Here is an 18,395-nt window from a genome sequence, read left to right on the forward strand (position 1 = left end):
CAATGAACATGGTGCTCTTTATCTAAAGCTAATAAAATGCTTATCTAATATCTCTATATTGCTAGCTTAACAGTGCCACCTATTATTAGTCACAATGAGTTTTAGAATGAGTTTATTAAATGCTGTTCTTTGGCAACAATTTTGACTTGTCATAAAAAGTTAAGTTTCTTCATGCTGCATAATGAAGATGATATAAGAGGTCACAGAATTACAAGCTTCTCTCTACTGACATCCTCCAATCCGTGCATCACAGTGTAATCACTCCTGCATTTCTAGACTAATGTTTTTTAAAGTCTCATTTTTGCTGCACTTCAAAAAGTTCTGCTTAATGACAGAAGACGGCACTAAAAAGCCATTTTTCCTCTCTACTTTCTGTAGTATTAAAGCCAGTATTTTTACCATCATAAGCTACAATTTTCACTTTATCCACTTTAGTAAGCTCTGTCATCTCTCTGAATTCAGCCTCACTCAATACAAAAGTCCACACGTTATCACAGAATGTGTACATATGTGCAGAGCCTCTGGAATGTTGACTCTGTCCCTGAGTGTAGGTGCCAGAGCTAAATTTTTAGCCTTATCACACTGAAGTGGGACTTGAAGGGTGAGTTGGGGATGATCTATTAAGACTGTAGGAACTTATCTGCACCCTCCTGAAGACTGTTTCCTAAAGTGCATTTCGGTATAACTGATATGCTACCACTTAAGAGAAAGAAATTCTTGAAGTCCTGTGGGACACAGCAACACAGCCAGGACTCAACAGGAGGTGCCTACTTTCCCCAGAGGCCCCTTCAGCAGCCCCAGAGACTGCAGAGCTGGGTCAGTGACCCAGAAGTACTCACAGAACCTGGCAGTGAAACCACACCAGGAAGCAAGGAGACCCCACCGTTGTCTTTAAAACAAGGATCCAGAGACCAAATCTCACAGTCCCCAAGCATCAGAATGAGAAAGCCTATGCCGTTCTTTTGGCAAATGAAGTAGAGAACATACACAGCTTTCTTTTCCGCAGTGGCTAGAAAGACCACTTTACACTTAAAAAAAAAAAAAAAAAGGTTTCCAGATTTTTAAATGTTTAAAATAATATGGATTAGGGGAACTCCCCAACCTCTTTATAAAACAGCAGTGTTCGTCAAACACCAAGTTTCATAAGTTTGGTGGGCCAAGCAAGAGCTAAGAAGCTGATACTTCTATGTAAATCTGTAGGTAATAGATGGGAGAAGAAACTTGGAATACTCTAAAGGCTGATGATTGGGACAAAAAAGATACCAAACTTATTCAGAATCTAAGAACATCATGCTTCTTGAAGTAATTTAGAATTTTAAAACTGAAAAGGGCTTAAAAGAGCATCTAATAAAACCTCTTTATTTCACAGATGAGGAAACTAGTTTATGGTTGGCCCAAAGTCTTATGGTTTCTTTTTCTGCTTTAACATTCAGCAAAGTTTACATTCAAGCAGAGCAAAGACCTTGTTAGAGATTTTCCTTTGATAAGCTGGCATCTTGAAACCAAGAGCGAAGAATCTGATTTTAACACAGATGACAACTAAAGGTCAACAGATTTTGAAAATGGAAACTACAATGCCAAAGTACAGGGTGAGAAGTAAGATCAGAGCTGGGCTGTTTTAAAGTGAGCATAAGTGAACTGGCTGGAAATCCGCATTTCGGTGACAAATAAAATCATCCTTAGAACACATGGAATGTTGGGCCAGAGGGAAACCTTACAGCTCATCTGGTTTAACCCTCTCTGCACAGATGAGGAAACTGAGGGTCAGAGAGTGAAAGTTACTCACTTATCCGCATTCACACAGCTCGTTCAGAGCAGAGTCAGGCCTAGCATTCACGGGGCCCATGACCGTTCCGTCAAGTCAAGCTGCCTTGCAGAACCCATATTAAGGTGCCGATTCTGAGACCTGAAAAAAGAGGTCAGATCTTAAGGATGTGAAAGCAAGAAGAAGAGGATGTCTTTGGTTTTTTATATACCATTTCCAGATCTTTAAATGTATGAAAGCCAGGTCAGTGAGTCACAGGTTAATAATAGGAGTGGACTTTGTGATTAGGGAAGGGAAGGCAATACAGAACTGGGGAGAGAAAATAAAGAATCTCAGCTTCCCATTCCTCACTCAAGATAGTGACAAAGCTCCAGATGGAGGCAGTGTTCTCAGTATGAATTTGCAACAGTAAAGCTGTGAGTGCAGTAAATGCCTTATTTATATTTATTTGAAATACAAAAATCTATCCAAAAGCAAGGCCCTATTTCTACCATTACCTGGGCTCCTACCCATGGCTAGGCAAAGGTCTCCAGGGATTTTTCGGCATCAAACAATTTTTACAGATGCCCCCTCTTGTCCGTCTCTCTGTACTGGTTGCTATTGGGATGGCTCCTGCCCAAACCCCCAGGATTCCTAGAAATCAAGGGACTCCGCTACATCGGTGCCCTTGGAGCCTGGGAATCATTGCTAAGCTGCCTGGGGGCAACAATGCCTGGGATACACCAGCTACCATCCTCTGGAGTTCCACCCCTTCCACAGCCTGTCTTTATTTAAAATATTGATATTTGTTCATCATGGATTTTTTTGCATTAATTTTTACTTTTTAAAATATTGCAATAAAATATAATTACCTTGATGACTGAGTTTTTTTGAGAGTCCTCTCAAATTTTATGCCTGAGTCAGTTGCCTCACTTGCCTTACCCTAGTCCCAGCCTTGTCCTTCCCTTAAGGCACGTGAGAGTGGGACACAGGTCACCAGCTTTCATGGGAGCCATGGACCATGACCCTCTGTCTCCTCCCCAGGCCAGGAAGAGACTCTCTCTCTATCACTTTCCATCTCCCCAACCTTCTACTCGCCTACCCTCCCCTCCCCACAGCATAGTCCTCTCCAGGAAAGCAAAAGCCAGCAGCTGAAAGAGGGCCAGGGAGCCACTTCAAGCACCTCATCTTCAGACCCATCTACAACCTTCCTCAAGGCAAGGAAGTCAAAGTTAGGCTTAGAATGGCGATAGGGAAGGATGACTGGGAGGAAAATGATAAAGAGCCACAAACACAAAATAAACATCTCATCACGAATGGTCTCCAGGAGTCGCAACAAGGAAAGAGATGTGCACAACTATGTGTAAAAAGAAAGATGTCTTCAGGAGAGGAAATCAACTTTGAGTAGATGCTCTCTCCAGTGGTGACAATAACATTTTTTGTTTTAATAAAGGAAAACCAAGAGTGATGGGGAGTGAAGGAAGATGGTGAAAGAAACCCAGACTATCAAAAACTTATCAGCATAGTTCCAAGCTTTGGGGTCAAAACAAAACTTTAAATTACAGATTGTCTATGAAAATGTAGGAAATGAAATAAGAGGAGATACGATCTGGGAGGAAATCGATGTTGAGTGTAGAGCCAAAAGGAGTCGATGATCGGGTTAATGAAGAGTCAGGAGGGAGAAGGTGGAGAAAAATGTAAGAAAAATGAAGTGAGAAGAAAATAAAGTGAAAAAAATGTCTCCGGTAGTCAAATTGGCTTAGAAAGAAGAGAAACAAACTCTGCCCAAGGAGGCATGAGATCACTAAAAAATTCAGTCTGATCAATCTTTCTCTCCATGAACAGACCACAGGAGATATTAGCCAGAATGGAAGCTTTGGAAGGGAACTGGGGACAGAAACTGGTCACATTGCTGGATCTGAGGAGACACAGTGGGTGTGAATGTCCTGTTTAAGCATTCTAAAGAGACATGCTAAGGGGGAGAAAGATATGTGTGGAGAGGTGCGGTTAAGTGAGGATTCTCAAGGAGAGGCTAACATAGACATGCTCGAATCCAGAAAGAAGCAAGTCCTAAGAAGGTGCCGAGGAGGAGGGGAAAAGGCAAAGAGAGGAAGAGAGAGAAAATAGGAATGGAGAGAGGTAAGCATGAAAGAAACAGAAAAAGTGCTCAGTGGTTTTAAACAACACTCTTTTGAAAACCTGTTAGAAGAGCAGAATTTACTGTCTGAGAACTTATCAATATATAAAGTATCCTACACCCCAATACCGTCAGCTCCGAAAAGTAGAAACCCACATCCTGAGCTTCTTTGCTCCGTTCCGTCGTTCAAGGGCAGCTCTCCAGCTGCTGGGCTGGAAGGGGACATATTCCCCAGAAGCCCAAGCTTTGTTATTATCTGCTATCTTAGTAAAAGCATGTTCCCACTTTGCTTTTGGAAAGGTATTCTTTGTCACACAGGCAGGTTTTTTTTTTTTTTTTTTTTTTTTTTCAGGCAGTTTTAAAAGCTCTTGCAAGCAGGTAAAACAAGTTTCTGTTAGGTATCTAATATAATCCAACACATGGAAATCGTAAGGGAGTTTGACAGTTCCTTTTTGTTTCTAAATCAGAAATAGTCATCTGTGGTAAGTCAGTAAAATAATACCAAAATAATTCTGTATTATGCCTTCAGTTCTTTTTCTACAGGATCTATTTTTTAAGCCAGAATACGAAATCAAAAGTTATAAATTGTTCTACATAGTTTATTTTTCCATCGCATCTAACATCTGAGAGTAAAGAGACAGATTTTTGTAAGATGTTGGACTTGTTTCCAAAAATGCATCGTATGCATTTTTACAACATGTCTACTAAGAAAGTGTGACTTCACGTGATCCTTAGTGGTTTTGTGGTTTGTTTCTTGACCCTTATTCCTATATTTTGCACAACAGTTTAATAATACTTTGACTAATCAATTGAGACAGGGGATGGGTAAATATAGCTTGTTATTACGTCATTCCCCAGGCTAACAGATTGAATTTCTCCATGTATATACATATACATAAACACCTTCAATAATCTAAAAAAGTTATGAATAGATGAGAAACACCATAAACATATTCTCTACGTTGTTGTCATTTCAGTATTATCTTATGGTGGGACTCAGAGCTTGCGACACTCAACATAAATGCTGCCAGCAATTTATTTATTTTTATTAAGACTTTACTTTTTAGAGCAGTTTAAGGTTCACAGCACAATTGAATGGAAGGTACAGAGATTTCCCATATACCCCTGCTCCCTCACATATACAGCCTCCCCAATTACCAGCATCCCCCACCACAGTGGTACCTTTGTTACCACTGATGAACCTACATGTACATATCATTATAACCCAGAGTCCATAGTTTACATTACAGTTCACTCTTGGTGTTGTACATTCTATGGGTTTGGACAAATGTGTAACAACATGTATCTATCATTATGGTATTACACAAAGTATTTTCACTCACCTAAAGTTCTTTTGTGCTCTGCCTATTCATCTCTCCCTCCCCGAAGCCTCAGACAACCACTAACCTTTTTACTGTCTCCATAGTTTTGGGGTAAGAACGTCATATAGTTAGAATCATTCATTATGTAACCTTTTCAGATTGGCTTCTTTCACTTCAGAAATATGCATTTAAGCTTCCTCCATGTCTTTTCGTGGCTTAACAGCCCCTTTCTTTTTAGCAATGAATGATATCCCATTGTCCGAATGTGCCACAGTTTATTTATTCGCCTACTGAAGACATCGTGGTTGCTTCCAAGTTTTGGTCATTATACATAAAGCTTCTATAAACATTCATGTGCAGGTTCTGGGGTGAAAATAAGTTTTCAACTCCTCTGGGTAAATACCAAGGAGCATGATTCCTGGATCAAACGGTAAGAGTATTTTAGTTTTGTAAGAAATTGCCAAGCTGTCTTCCAAAGTGGCTGCACGATTTTGCATTCCCACCAGCAATGAATGAGAGTTCTTACAGCTACACATCCTCATTAGCATTTGGTGTCGTCAGTGTTCCAGATGTTGGCCATTCTGATAGGTGTGCGGGCAATTTATTTAATAAGGAAAAATGATAGTCCTCAAAAGATGGTTTTGTTGAATAAGCAATTCTTTTAAAAAAAATAACAGTTAAATCCCTGCTACATAATTTGCTTCCAAATACTGCAACAGATAAATTATAATAAACTTCACAGATAAATATCAAGATGTAAGAAGAGTGTGAGTGATAGGCACTGAGCATCTAAATCTGTCAGCAATTAATGAGACCTTCAGTTTGCTTATCTCCATACTAATAATACAATATGACTGTTCAATCTCTGTGGAAATACCACTGGATTTGGAGCCAGATAACCCAGATTCTAATAGCATCTCACTTTGCCTCTCTCCCTTTCCTCCTGAATGAAATGAAAGACTTGGACTGATCAGGACTAAGGGGCTCGAGTAGGTAAGTTAAATGAGTGAAGCAAGCAAGATGGGGACTGGGAGAAGCTAGGAAGCTCCTGCCACAAAGAAAGAGGGAACTGTGCAATCGATTGATGCCACGTGGAGTGTATATCTCATTTTGCCGAATCTGCAGATTTTCCATGAGAAGCCAGAAATCTAGATTGAATACGATATTTCCTAATTTTTATCTATTTTAAAATTTCAAAAATACTCTAAGCATGGGACTTCTACTTCTCACCAAGATGGAGCATCAGGGATCAAACTTACCTTCCCACTTGAAATAAACAACAATAGACTAAATATATGAAACAATGGTTTTCAAGACACTAGACATCAGTCAGCGAGGGACACTGACCTCTGAGAAATGGAAAATGAGGTAACCCCTACAACTGCCCCAGCTTGAGAGTGTCACAGCAATGCAGTGAATAAAGAATAGTCTTTCCAACAAACAGTGCGTGCTGGGATAATTCAGTATTCATATGAAAAAAAAAATGAACTTCCATCTATGGAACCATAGATACAGAACATAGATCATGTTCAAAAATTAACTTAACGTGGATGTAGACGCTAATGTAAAACCTAAATTATAAAACTTCTACAAGTAAACATTGGAGAAAACCTTTGTAATTATTATGATTTTTGGATGAATCTCAAAATAATTATGCTGAGTGAAAGAAGCCAGACATAAAAGGAGTACATACAGTATGATTCCATTCAGAAATTCGTAGTTCAGAAAACTCATACTAATCTATAGTGACAGAAAGCAGATCAGTGATTGCCTGGAGGGGCTAAGGACAGGAAGGAGGGATTACAAAGGGCCATGAGAAAACTTTCTGTGGTGATGAATATGTTAATTATCTTGATTGTAAAGATGGTTTCACAGGTATATACCTGTGAAATATCAAATTGTATACTTTAAATACGTGCAGTTTATTGTGTCACAATTATACCTCCATAAAATGTTTACACACACACACACACACACACACACACACAAACACACACAGATACCAAGCGGCCAAACAAAACCCAATTGTTGGCAAAATCTGGCATGCTAGCTGCCAGTTTTCAATTTCTATATTCAACGGCATCTGGAGTCACTTCCAGTGAACTGTCATTGTTTGAAATTTACCCAAGGCTAAAGCTAAAATTCAATTTCCACAGATAGTAGATGTAACTACATAAAGGCATTCTAGAAAATATTTGCAGTTGAAAAGTTGAATATATTGAATGTGTGTATTAGCATGTATTAATTATTGAATATTTATATTGTGTCATAATTCATAAAGTAGATTGTTCACTTTCAACAGATTTTGTTTCACTGTAATTTGGTTGAGCCTATAATTTTCTCAGTGCTCAAGGGGGTAAGAGGTGCAAACCTCTTGTGCTACATTCCAGGACAATTAAATCACAATGTCACAAGCAATGTTATAGAAGACATTTCTAAGACCATCTCCCTTTTCCCACAATTCTAACATTTAGCAGTGCTGTAGGATTTGCATATTATATGAGCAACATTCACATAATCAATGGGTTTGGGGATTTGTTCACTCTATAGCCAAAGAAGCACTGTTTTCAGAGTGTCTACATGTATCTATAGCCACATAGACATGCACCTATACAAACAGAGTCACATTACACCACATAAACAGGTGTACACACAAACCCATATGCACCCATCATCATGATACAATGTCTAATCCCAGCATGAATGAGTAATATATATCATATGAAGAGAACATAGGTGCATATTTTCCTATTTTTCTTGTATAAATATATTCTTGGATATATAGGTATATATCATTGCTCATAAACATTTTTTCAGGGTTAAGTTGAAACTGCTCAAAGGACTTGGAAACAGAGGTGAATGGTTGTCTGGTAACCAAGTAGTCATAACACTGCCCACCAGTATCAGTTTTCATTTGCCGTCGGATAAGCCTAAAAGTGCTGGAGTTGATACAAGCCAGTCCCACAGGTAAGAAGAGTAGCAACATATTTTGTGGCGTACTGCTACATGAAAAGGGGCCTGAGGAATGTCACTTGCTCTGCATCAAAACAATACAACAAAAGGGTCTACTGTCATTGGGTCACCCCCATTTCGGTCAACTTAATGTGGGTGGAGCCCCACAAAACCCCATCTGGAATGTTGGCCATTTGTGCAGAGGCACCATTTGCGAACTACTTGCTTTCTTGTTCTTTAAATTGCAGTTTAGAAAAAATGCTGGAGGCGTTAAGAATGTTTAGACACAGGACAATCTTCATAGCTCAAATTTCAGATAGAATAAATGTCTTCTGTCCCTTGTTCATGGAAGTCCAGACAAGTCCTTAATAGGAAAGGTAGACAACACTTCTTTACAGCTGTCCACCACCTCCTTCCTTCTGCTTCCGTTAATTACTACTGATTAACACACACTCTAATTTCATTTCTGAACAATTCATTCAATATCTGACCATTGAAAAATTATAATCACCATCTTTAAAACAGATAATTAGGAAAAATGACTATTTTCTTGCTTAAGGCACACTGAAGAAAACTGGTCTAAGGCGCTAAGGGCAAGTTTAAAGATCTTTCTAATTGAGCATTCTTCCGCAAATGCATTGCAGGTGGATTTTCTCCTCTCGATTCTTAAGGGGAACATACATTTTAAAAATTCATATATGATTTAAAATACATGTAGTATTGAATTAAAATCCATAAGAAATAACTAAAACGTGAAAACACAGCAGTAACTCCTGAGTACTAAACGTAGATTGATAGGATTGTTAGTCCCAGAAAGGCCCTGAAGTAGAGTATCTTTCTAAAAGAGCAAAGAAATCTAAGTTGCATAAACACTTCTGTTGCTAAGATGGCAGTGAGAATTTAATTCTCTGATAAAGAAAATACCTCTTGCCTCCTGAGATAATAAAACAGCCAATACTAATGCACCATGTATTACGTGCTGGGTGCTACTCTAAACATCTTATGTACATTGACTCATTCAGTTCTCAGAACAATGCCATGACACAGGCACTATTATTTGCCCCATTTTCTAGATGAGGAATCTGAGGTAGACAGCCGTTGAGAAACTTGCCCATCACACAGCTGATTAGTGGCAGAGACAGGATTTGACCTTGCTAGTCTGGTTCCAAAATTAAAGTCCTTAAACACCATACTATCTTGCCCTTTGAGGCTACGGAGCAGTACCTTACCCACCAAGACCAATGTCCCCCACTAACTGACCACATGCAAGGTCAAGCAGTTTGCATGTGGTCAGTTAGTTCACTTCCAGCCAGCTCTGTGCTCTGCTGTGTGGCTAAGAAACCCCACCATTCCAGCTCTGTCCATTTAGCTTTTCGCAAATAATCTTTAAAAACGAAAACTGTTACTATTGTCCACTTACATTTAAGAGTAAGCAGGCTATAAGAGCACACTGTGATGGGAAGCTATTGTTTGAAAAACACAGTTTTTTAAAAGAGGACTCCTGGGAATGAGAAGTGCAGCTCCAGAGGCAAGAGGAGAGCACTGGAAGGAGAACAATGAGTAAAAGTTAAAATATTACTTTCTATAGCAAATTTGTAATAAAACGCTCTGAACACTCTTTTCTGGGATCCCATTCCCACTTTTTCTTAGCTTTGGAGTTGACCTTCTCCAACGCCCCATCCCTCTTCTCTGCCACCTCTCCTCTATCGCAAGCCGTCTATCCTGTCTTACGACCACCTCCTTTGCAAACACCTCTCTCATTAGACTTTCAGGTTGTTTTGGGGTTGTTGCGGCCATTCACCCTCTCCTTTGAGTGATCCCTAAATCATGTCTTTCATGCCTGGGTGGAAAGGTGGAGAACAGCAGGTTAAGCCAGGGTCCACAAACAACAGAATCTAGCCTTTTCCAACTCCTAGTGTGGAACGGGCCCAGGGTACAGCAGGTACAGATGTGAAATACTCCTGATTAAAAGAGCAGTTGTTGGAGCATTGATTGGCCAACCTCAGAAGCACTTGCCATCCAAGGTGGTAACCAAAGGGCTCTCTGGAAAGAAGTCACCTCCTGTCTGATCTTCAGTATCTGGACCATCACTTGTCTAAGCTGCCCTGGGAAGTGTCAGCAGCTCATGACAGCAGTTGGAAGAAGCTAGGGTCTGATAGGACTTCCAGCTTATGCCATGAGGCGGGGAAGCTGGAGGGGAGGGGTCGGCCAACCCCTTCCTAGCCATAGCGTGACTCGTCTCTATTACCTCCAGGGAGAAATCACAAAGGTTATTTTGGTTCCTGAGTGAACAAAATTTCTTCTGGAAAAGTAGGCTTAGAAATGGAAAGTCCTAAATCAGAAATCCTCTTACAGGGCTATGGCTGTTTCTTTGTATCCAGGCAACTGTTGATTGATTGCATAATATTCAGCTCTTAGTCGGTGCTGCCTTTTAGGCCTTAGCCTGCCTGACCCAACAGCTGCTTAACCTGGTTCCAAAAATTTATAACTTTATTTTGAACAAATCTCAAACAATTTCATTTGACTTTTCCCAACTCGACTATGCAACTCAAAATTTGTTTTAAATTTTACGGTCCTTTTTTTCCCCCTTCTCTCTGTCTCTCCCCCCCTTTTTCTCCTTCCCCTTCTTACAGCTGTAGCTTCGCTTCGGAATTTGAGTTGGTTTTCTTTAGGCAGCAGCAGATTTTGTAATGCAAAAGAAAGGAAGTTTGCAGAAGGGAAGGGGGTAAAGCAGGGAGAAGGGGAAGGTCGGTTTACTAACTCTTTGGATCCCTCCAGAACAAGCTAAAACCTAATACTATATAAATACTGAAGTGCACAGTAGAGTCAAAGTATTCAATAAACATTTACTGTGAATGGAAGCATTAGGGAAGGCTTAGGCCCTGCCTGAATTCCCATGAAATTTGTAAATATTTCTTTCATTTGTTCTCCATTTACAATTAGTTGCGGTCAAGCTGATCAAAGCCAAAAGAGGCCTGTTGCATGTGAACCCGCATCCCTCACAATGACATCCACGAAGCAGAATGAAATATGGAATATCGGGTTTCCACGGATGTATGAACTTGTAAAAAATCTGAAAGAATAGGAGGTTTTTCACACTGAGTAATGTGAAACATTTGGTGCCGATTGTAGGCCTCTGAAGAGGGAAAAGGAGAGCCCAAATCTATCAGGCTATAAAACAGAAGCGGGCCCAAGCCAACATAAGGGTCTTCCCCAGTAGGCAGGCATCCAGTGATTTAGCTGTCACAGGCTCTCCACCCTCTGGACCCCCTCTGGAGGTCCTGGCAAAGAAGCCCCTTGGGCAGGGGGAGAGAGAAGGCACCCAGGGCTCGGCCTGGGATGACAGCTTTTCAGTGGCCCACGCTCCACTCCATCCCACTCCCTCATGTTCTGTTGTTGGACTGTTGAATTACTGCTCCCCCACCCCTGCCAAATATACACACCCCTCTATACTGATGCATTCACACATTTCCAATCAGAGAGGGGTTAAAGTACTTGATACGTACTTAGACAGGATCTTCTACACACAGTCGAAGTCAATAAAGAACCCCAAGTGAATCCAGAAGTATATACTAGCACAAAGCCTCAAAAAGCCACATACACTGTTCCCCTGGCTCACTTGAGTGTCCCCCCTCTTTCTTTTTTTTCTCTCTCTCTTTCCTCATGCAGACCTTCTCCTCCCATAAAGCCCACATCACTGTCAGCTGGGGCTGCGCTCTCCTTTTGTGACAATTCAGAGTGTTTTAGTTGTTTTTTAGTTCCTGTTTTCAGCACATAATGGAGTCTGAGGCGGGGACATGGAGGGGCAGGGCTTTAGCAGTTTACATTCTTTTACCCCCAGAAGTGCCTAAGGCCATGAGGCAATGTCTGCTTCCTTACTGGAAAACTGAGCAGCCACTATGCCAGCTTAATAAAAGACCTCATGATAATGCATGAATACTCACAAGGAAATAAGCAAGGGCTATTGGCAAGGACTTCAAACCAGCAAAGGCAGGCAGCCTGGTATCACGGGCAGCTCTCTTTGAGAAACACAAACAAACCTCCCTCCTTCCACTCCTCACCCTCCCCTCATCCAAGGGCCCTGTAACTCCACCATCTCTCCTCGCCAGATTGGTGAGGGGGGCATATTTTGTTCAAGGTACATCCTAGCTGCAAAACACCAGGAACAAGAGAAAGGCTGAAATAACACTATATTTTACTAAGGTGGGGAAAGGTTTGTAAGGATTAAAGATTGGGAGTAGGCAGGCATAAACAAATGCTAAGGAGAACTGAGTCACTGAGAATCCAGACTTCCGCATCGAATCACGCCGTCACCCCTCCTGCTCTCCACCAGTAGCCTGTACAAACAAAGGGTGATGGAGGAGGAAGATCGGGAATAAAGCGTCACCTCTGAACTGAAAGCCACTATGTGATGCCAAGCTGTTCCTTCAAAGAGAGTTTGCCAAAGCTCTGGGTTGAAGGTGACCTGGGCTTCTACAGCCAAACAGAAAGCTCCTCCCCTGGACTAGGGAGAACTGTACAACAATACAGCAGTGTGGGAGGGTGAGACCTTAATGTTCGTGGAATCAAAATAGAGAGAAAACCTTAACTTGACCTTGCATGGAGGCCTTCAGCTTAGAAGAACTGAATCAGCCCAAACTTTTCAGAATTTGTAAGGCAGGACAGAAGGAGAACAATTTTAAACAGTGTCACAAATGGTCTCCAAAGACCTTGTGAAAACAAGTAGCTGTACCAAAAACCGTATTTTGGCAATCTGATCACAGAGGATTTGAAACATGATGGGTTAGGTTTTCTTACAAATGAATATGAGTTGATAGTTTTGAAAAGGAGATCTGCAAATGGAGATTTGGCCAAAATTGGCTTCATATACTTAGTTCACTCACAATGCATATCCTTCGCCAGGATGTGGTGACTACAGACTCACCTGGCAATGCCATCCAGCCCCACACAGGGGAGAGAAGTTGATGTGGTATTTTTCTTTAATTAACATCCACCATCGGTTTCAAGAAACAAAATACCACCACACCCCAGAAGCCACTTACATACATCACGGATTAGAGCCCATTCCTTCCTCCTTAGAGGTAACTGTGTTGGTAATTTATAGTGTTTACTGCCCATATATTGATAGTTATCCTGAAACACTATATAGTTTATTGTCTATATTTGATCTTTACAGTCATGGAGTTAAACCAATATATTATTCTTTTATGACTTGCTCTTTTTAATTCAATACTGTATTTGTGAGATTGATCACTGTTGGTGCATGTAAATTTTTTCATATTCACTGCTGTATAGGGTTCCACTGTATAAGTATGTGTCTTTCTTTTGATAATTCCATTGGGGTTTTCCAGAGAAACAGAACCAAAATATATCCTATCGGCTCTGTTATAAATAGATTATTACTCTTATACACACACACACACACACACGTGGAAATTGGCTCATACTATTGTGGAGGCTGAACAGTTCCATGACCTGCCCTCTGCAAGCCAGAGACGCAGGGAAGCTGGAGGTATAATTCCAGCCCAAGTCTGAAGGCCTGAGAACCAGGGGAGCTGATGGTGTAAGTCCCAGTCCAAAGGCAGAAGAAGATGCCCCAGCTCAAACAGGCAAGCAGCGAGCAAAAGTGGTGAATTCCTCCTTCCTCTGCCGTTTGTTCTATTTAGGCCTTCAATAGATTGGATAATGCCCATCCACACTGGGGAGTATAATCTACTGAGTCCACCAATTAAAATGGTAATCTCATCCAGAAACACCCTCACAGAAACACCTAGAAATAATGTTCAATCTGGGCACCCCGTGGTACAGTCAAGTTGACACATAAGATTAACCATCACAATAAACCAGTAGATTATTTTTATATTAATCTACATTTTATTTATGTGTTTAACATATATAAACATATATGTTATATTACCTCTGCTCATAAAAAATACCATTATGAAAATTTCTGTACATGCCTCCTGGTGCACATATGCAAGATTTTCTCTAAGGTATATACCTGGTCATGTAATTCATAGATCACAGGGCATGCTCATGGTTCAACACTGCCAAACACATTTCCAAAATGGATATACTCATTTCTACTCCTAACAGCAGTGGATAAGAATTCCTATATCTCCATATCCTAGTTAACACTTGGTATTGTTCAACAGCTGATTATGAAATGGTAGCTCATTGCAATTTCAATTTGCATTTCCCTGACTGTAATAAAATTGACCATTTATCCATCTGTCATGTGAAATTGATTCTGTAAAATTACTATTTATTTCATTTGTCCATTTTCCCATTAGGTTATTTCTCTTTCTTATTCATTAGTTGGAGTTCATATATTCTGAATAATGTATTCACACAATTTGTAATATCTCAATGAAGGAATTTTTAATTTTATTATAAACTATTATAATCAGTATTTCCCTTTAGAGTTATTCTTTTGTGTCTTATTTAAGTAATCCTTCTCTACCCTAATGTCACAATGACATTCTCCTACATTAATTTCAAATAGTCTTGCCTTTTAGGGTCTATTTAGTGTACCTGAAATTAATTTTTAAGTATCATGTTAGGTAGGAATCAAATTTCATGTATTTTCCAAATGTATAATCAATTATCTCAGCATCGTGTATTAAAAATACATCCTTTTTCTTCCACTCTCCCAAATAATTATAACAGATATCCTTATATTCATGGGTCCATTTCTGGTCTCTCTATCCTATTCAAGTGGTCCATTTTCTATCCCTCTGCCAATAACCATCTATTGGGTAGAGCAAGTCAGAGAAAAAGAAATGTAGGACTTTCACAGGAGCAACAGGAAGACTGACAGCTGATCTAAAAGAAACACCAGAAGCAAGGAGACAGGAGGAAATAATGTGCCCAGATATGCTTATTTGTCCGTTTCAGAAAAATTACAGCATTTCTTGAGCCTGTGGCTTGAAGTCTTTCATCTGTTTTGGAAAATTCTCAGCCACTACTTCACCAACTACTGCTTCTGTCACTTTCTCTCATCAACTCTTCTTGGACATTTTCACTGTCACATATATACCTTATGTTCTTCTAAAATTGTACATCTGTTTCCATTTCATCCTTCAATATGGATATTTTTTTCTGATCTACCACTTTAATCTTTCCCTTGTCTGATGTGTCTAATCTGAAGTTAAATCCACCCATTGAGTTCTTAACTTTAGTACTTCATTTTTCCATTTATAATATCCATTTGATATTTTTTAAGTTTCTCATTCTTGCCAACAGTCTCTATGTTTTCTTTTAACTATTTTAATGTACTAATCATAGTTATTTTAAAGTCTATATCTGATAACTTAAATAACTGGACCTCCTTTTAGGGTCTGTTTTTATTATAATTTTTTATCTTATTTTTCAGTCAAGTCTTACCTTTTTATATATCCAATTATTTTTGATAGCATGGAGGACATTTTTTAGGAAAAACTGTAGAGGTAATACGCTGCTCTGGATGATATTGTTACCCTCCAGAGAGGATTTAATTTGCAGTTAACTTTACATACAGTTAAGGTCAAATCAGGATTAAGCTGATTTGAGCTTCAGTCCTATTTGGACTTGTCTAGCTCTGGTTCACTTTTACTCCTAGAGTGTAGCCTTTTGTAGGGTCCTAACTAAAATCTTGGGATGTTTAACAAGGCATCCTCTTCTTGATGGGCCTTGAACTCTACTTTTCATTCCTCCAGCTCTGTAAAACTGCTAACAGCTCTGGTCAGCTTCTGGATCTCTCAGCTATTGCTTTTGTTTTTAGAATCTGTGGTTGCCTCAAAATGAAAAGCAACCCCCAAATGCTGAATTCACTTTTCCTGAGGCTTCCCTCTTACTCCAGATCTTGAATCTGAAAATTATCACTGCCTACATAGCTCTCTGCACCTTCAAACATTTATTTTTGTATTTTGTCCAGCTTTTCTCTGAGGATTGGTTTAAAATATTCTAGCCAGCCATTACTGGAAGTGAAACTCTGGTATTTAAGATTTTTTTGATGCTTTTGTAAATGCTCTCCTTTTACAACTAATTTTCAGTTGTAGTTGGTGTGTAGAAATGATTGGTTTTACTAAATTAATTTTTTTTTATATCCAGCAATATCACCAAATTCTGAGTAATTCCAATCAATTATTTATAGATTCATTTGGGTTTTCTAATAAACCCTAGTTATTCAGAGTATCTGTGAACTGTAGCTTTGTTTCTTCCCTTCTAGTGTTTACATATATTTAATTTCTCTTACCTTACATGTTGGTTGGGAACTCTAAAATAATGTTGAATAAAAATGGTGATAGAGGGCACCCCTGTCTTGTTCACAATCTTAAAGATAATGTTTATATGTTTTCCATCAAGTCTAATAATTTGTTGTGGTAATTTGTAGATGCCCTTTCTCAGAATAAATAAGGTTTCCTATAATCCTAGACAGCTAAGACTGGATGTGTACAAACAAAGTTGGTTCAGGGTGTTTAAGCAAACTCAAGAAACACCAACTTTGTCAATGTCAATTTGCAGAATTCCAGGACAATTATCTTACTCCCCATACGGAGAGAGCAGGAGCCTCTTATTTACCCTTTGGTAGGGTCCTCACTCTCCAGGTATATTATTAAGATCCATTTTTGCCTCTTGGGCCCCAAAGCAACATTAGCACATAAAAGTTTCTTTTCCTCATACCCTTTTTCACAGTCTCCTCACGTTTTACGTCACAAACTTCTTCCTAGTATCTACTCTCCATTCGAATCTCCTTCTGGTAAAAGAGCTCTGCTAATCACCATCTTTCAAACAAAAGCACTTTTTTATATTTAAAAAATGTTGTTTTCCCCTTAGTCTTTTATTCAACGTACTAAACAACATCAACCCTTTTTACTTTACTTCATGCCTCAGTCTCCTCTGAAAGTATCCAAAGTTCATCATAACTGCACTTCCGTGCTAGCATCCTAACTTGGACAATATTATACAAGGTCCTAACCACATCAAGTACCAGGGGAAGTTTACATCATGGTTTCTTGCTCCCTGCATTTCACATGCTCTGATTTTTCTCTGCCTTTTAAATCATGCCCCTCCTCCATTACCGAATCATTACTCACTGGCAATTCACTCTAACCTTTGGATACTTTTCTGATGTGGTAGGATGGAGGCCCTCTGAGACGTAGCAGGACTCTTATACTTGTCCACACTTTCTCCCCTCTTGTCACAGTCACTGAACGTTTCAGTCCTGATGGGTTTCAGGATGTCAGCTTGCAGTCTTTGGCAATTCCCGATCATGGGCGAATGTAATCAGTGTATCTTATACCTTTCTATGTCACTGACAAACACGTTAAGTAGCACCACACCAGAGGCCAATTCTTTCAGAACTCCAATCAGTAAAGCAACATTCCCATTTTCATATGGGGCACCCACCATCTAGCTGTACGTTATGGAACTTTTTTTTTTTAAATGTCAATACTTGGGCCCTACTCCAAAAGAATCTGATTTAATTGGTCTGGGGTGGGGCTGCCCAAGTGATTCGAATGTGCAGGCAAGACTGAGATCACTGACCAGTACCTGATACCCTGTACTATATCTAGTATGTTTTAGCACAGTGGTTCTCAAACTTCACTGTGCATACAAACCACCTGGGGGTCTTTTGAAAATGCAGACCCTACTTCAGTAAATCTGGGGTGGGACCTGAAATTCTGCCTTTCCAAGAAGCTTCCCGTCGATGCCAACAATATGAACCACATTTTGAAAAGCAAAAAAGCAGAGACCCTCACTCAAATTGAGCACATAGTTCACTGTTGAACAGCCTAGTCTTTCAAGTCTAACTCTGACACTTGATTCAAAACAATTTCTCGAATACCCTCAGCCCTTTGCCCAGGTCGTGTGGTTATTCCCAGAGTTCACTCTTTGTCTGTTTTCTGATCCATATCATACATGACGTCATTTTCTGGGTTTGCGAAATCAGTGAGCATATGAAGCTGGGTTTCCTAATCTATATCTTGGCATTGTCTACTGCTGGTTACTGATCTCTCCTCCTCCTTAGAGAAAGATTTTGGCCAAGAAGCCTTCTTCTCTGAGGTTGGCTGGGTGCTCTGGAGGGAAAAGATTCCAACCAGCATTAGTGCCCTTGCCCACACAACACACACCTTACACATACCTGAGTCTCAGCATTTCACATGCAAACCACTGTACTGTCAGACCCCTGCCTCCCTAGGACCTTGAGGTTTCAGGAAAATGAAAACTAGCTGCTCTCCTCTTCAAAAGAAGCCTG

At 39.8% G+C, this 18,395-nt stretch overlaps 1 pseudogene; it reads right to left on the reverse strand.

The window, feature by feature from the left end:
* Positions 1 to 325: 325 nt before the first annotated feature.
* On the reverse strand, positions 326 to 17,410 carry LOC118896369 (annotated as a pseudogene).
* Positions 17,411 to 18,395: the final 985 nt, after the last annotated feature.

The sequence above is a fragment of the Balaenoptera musculus genome, chromosome 6 (assembly GCF_009873245.2).
Source record: "Balaenoptera musculus isolate JJ_BM4_2016_0621 chromosome 6, mBalMus1.pri.v3, whole genome shotgun sequence".
Classification (NCBI taxonomy): domain Eukaryota; kingdom Metazoa; phylum Chordata; class Mammalia; order Artiodactyla; family Balaenopteridae; genus Balaenoptera; species Balaenoptera musculus.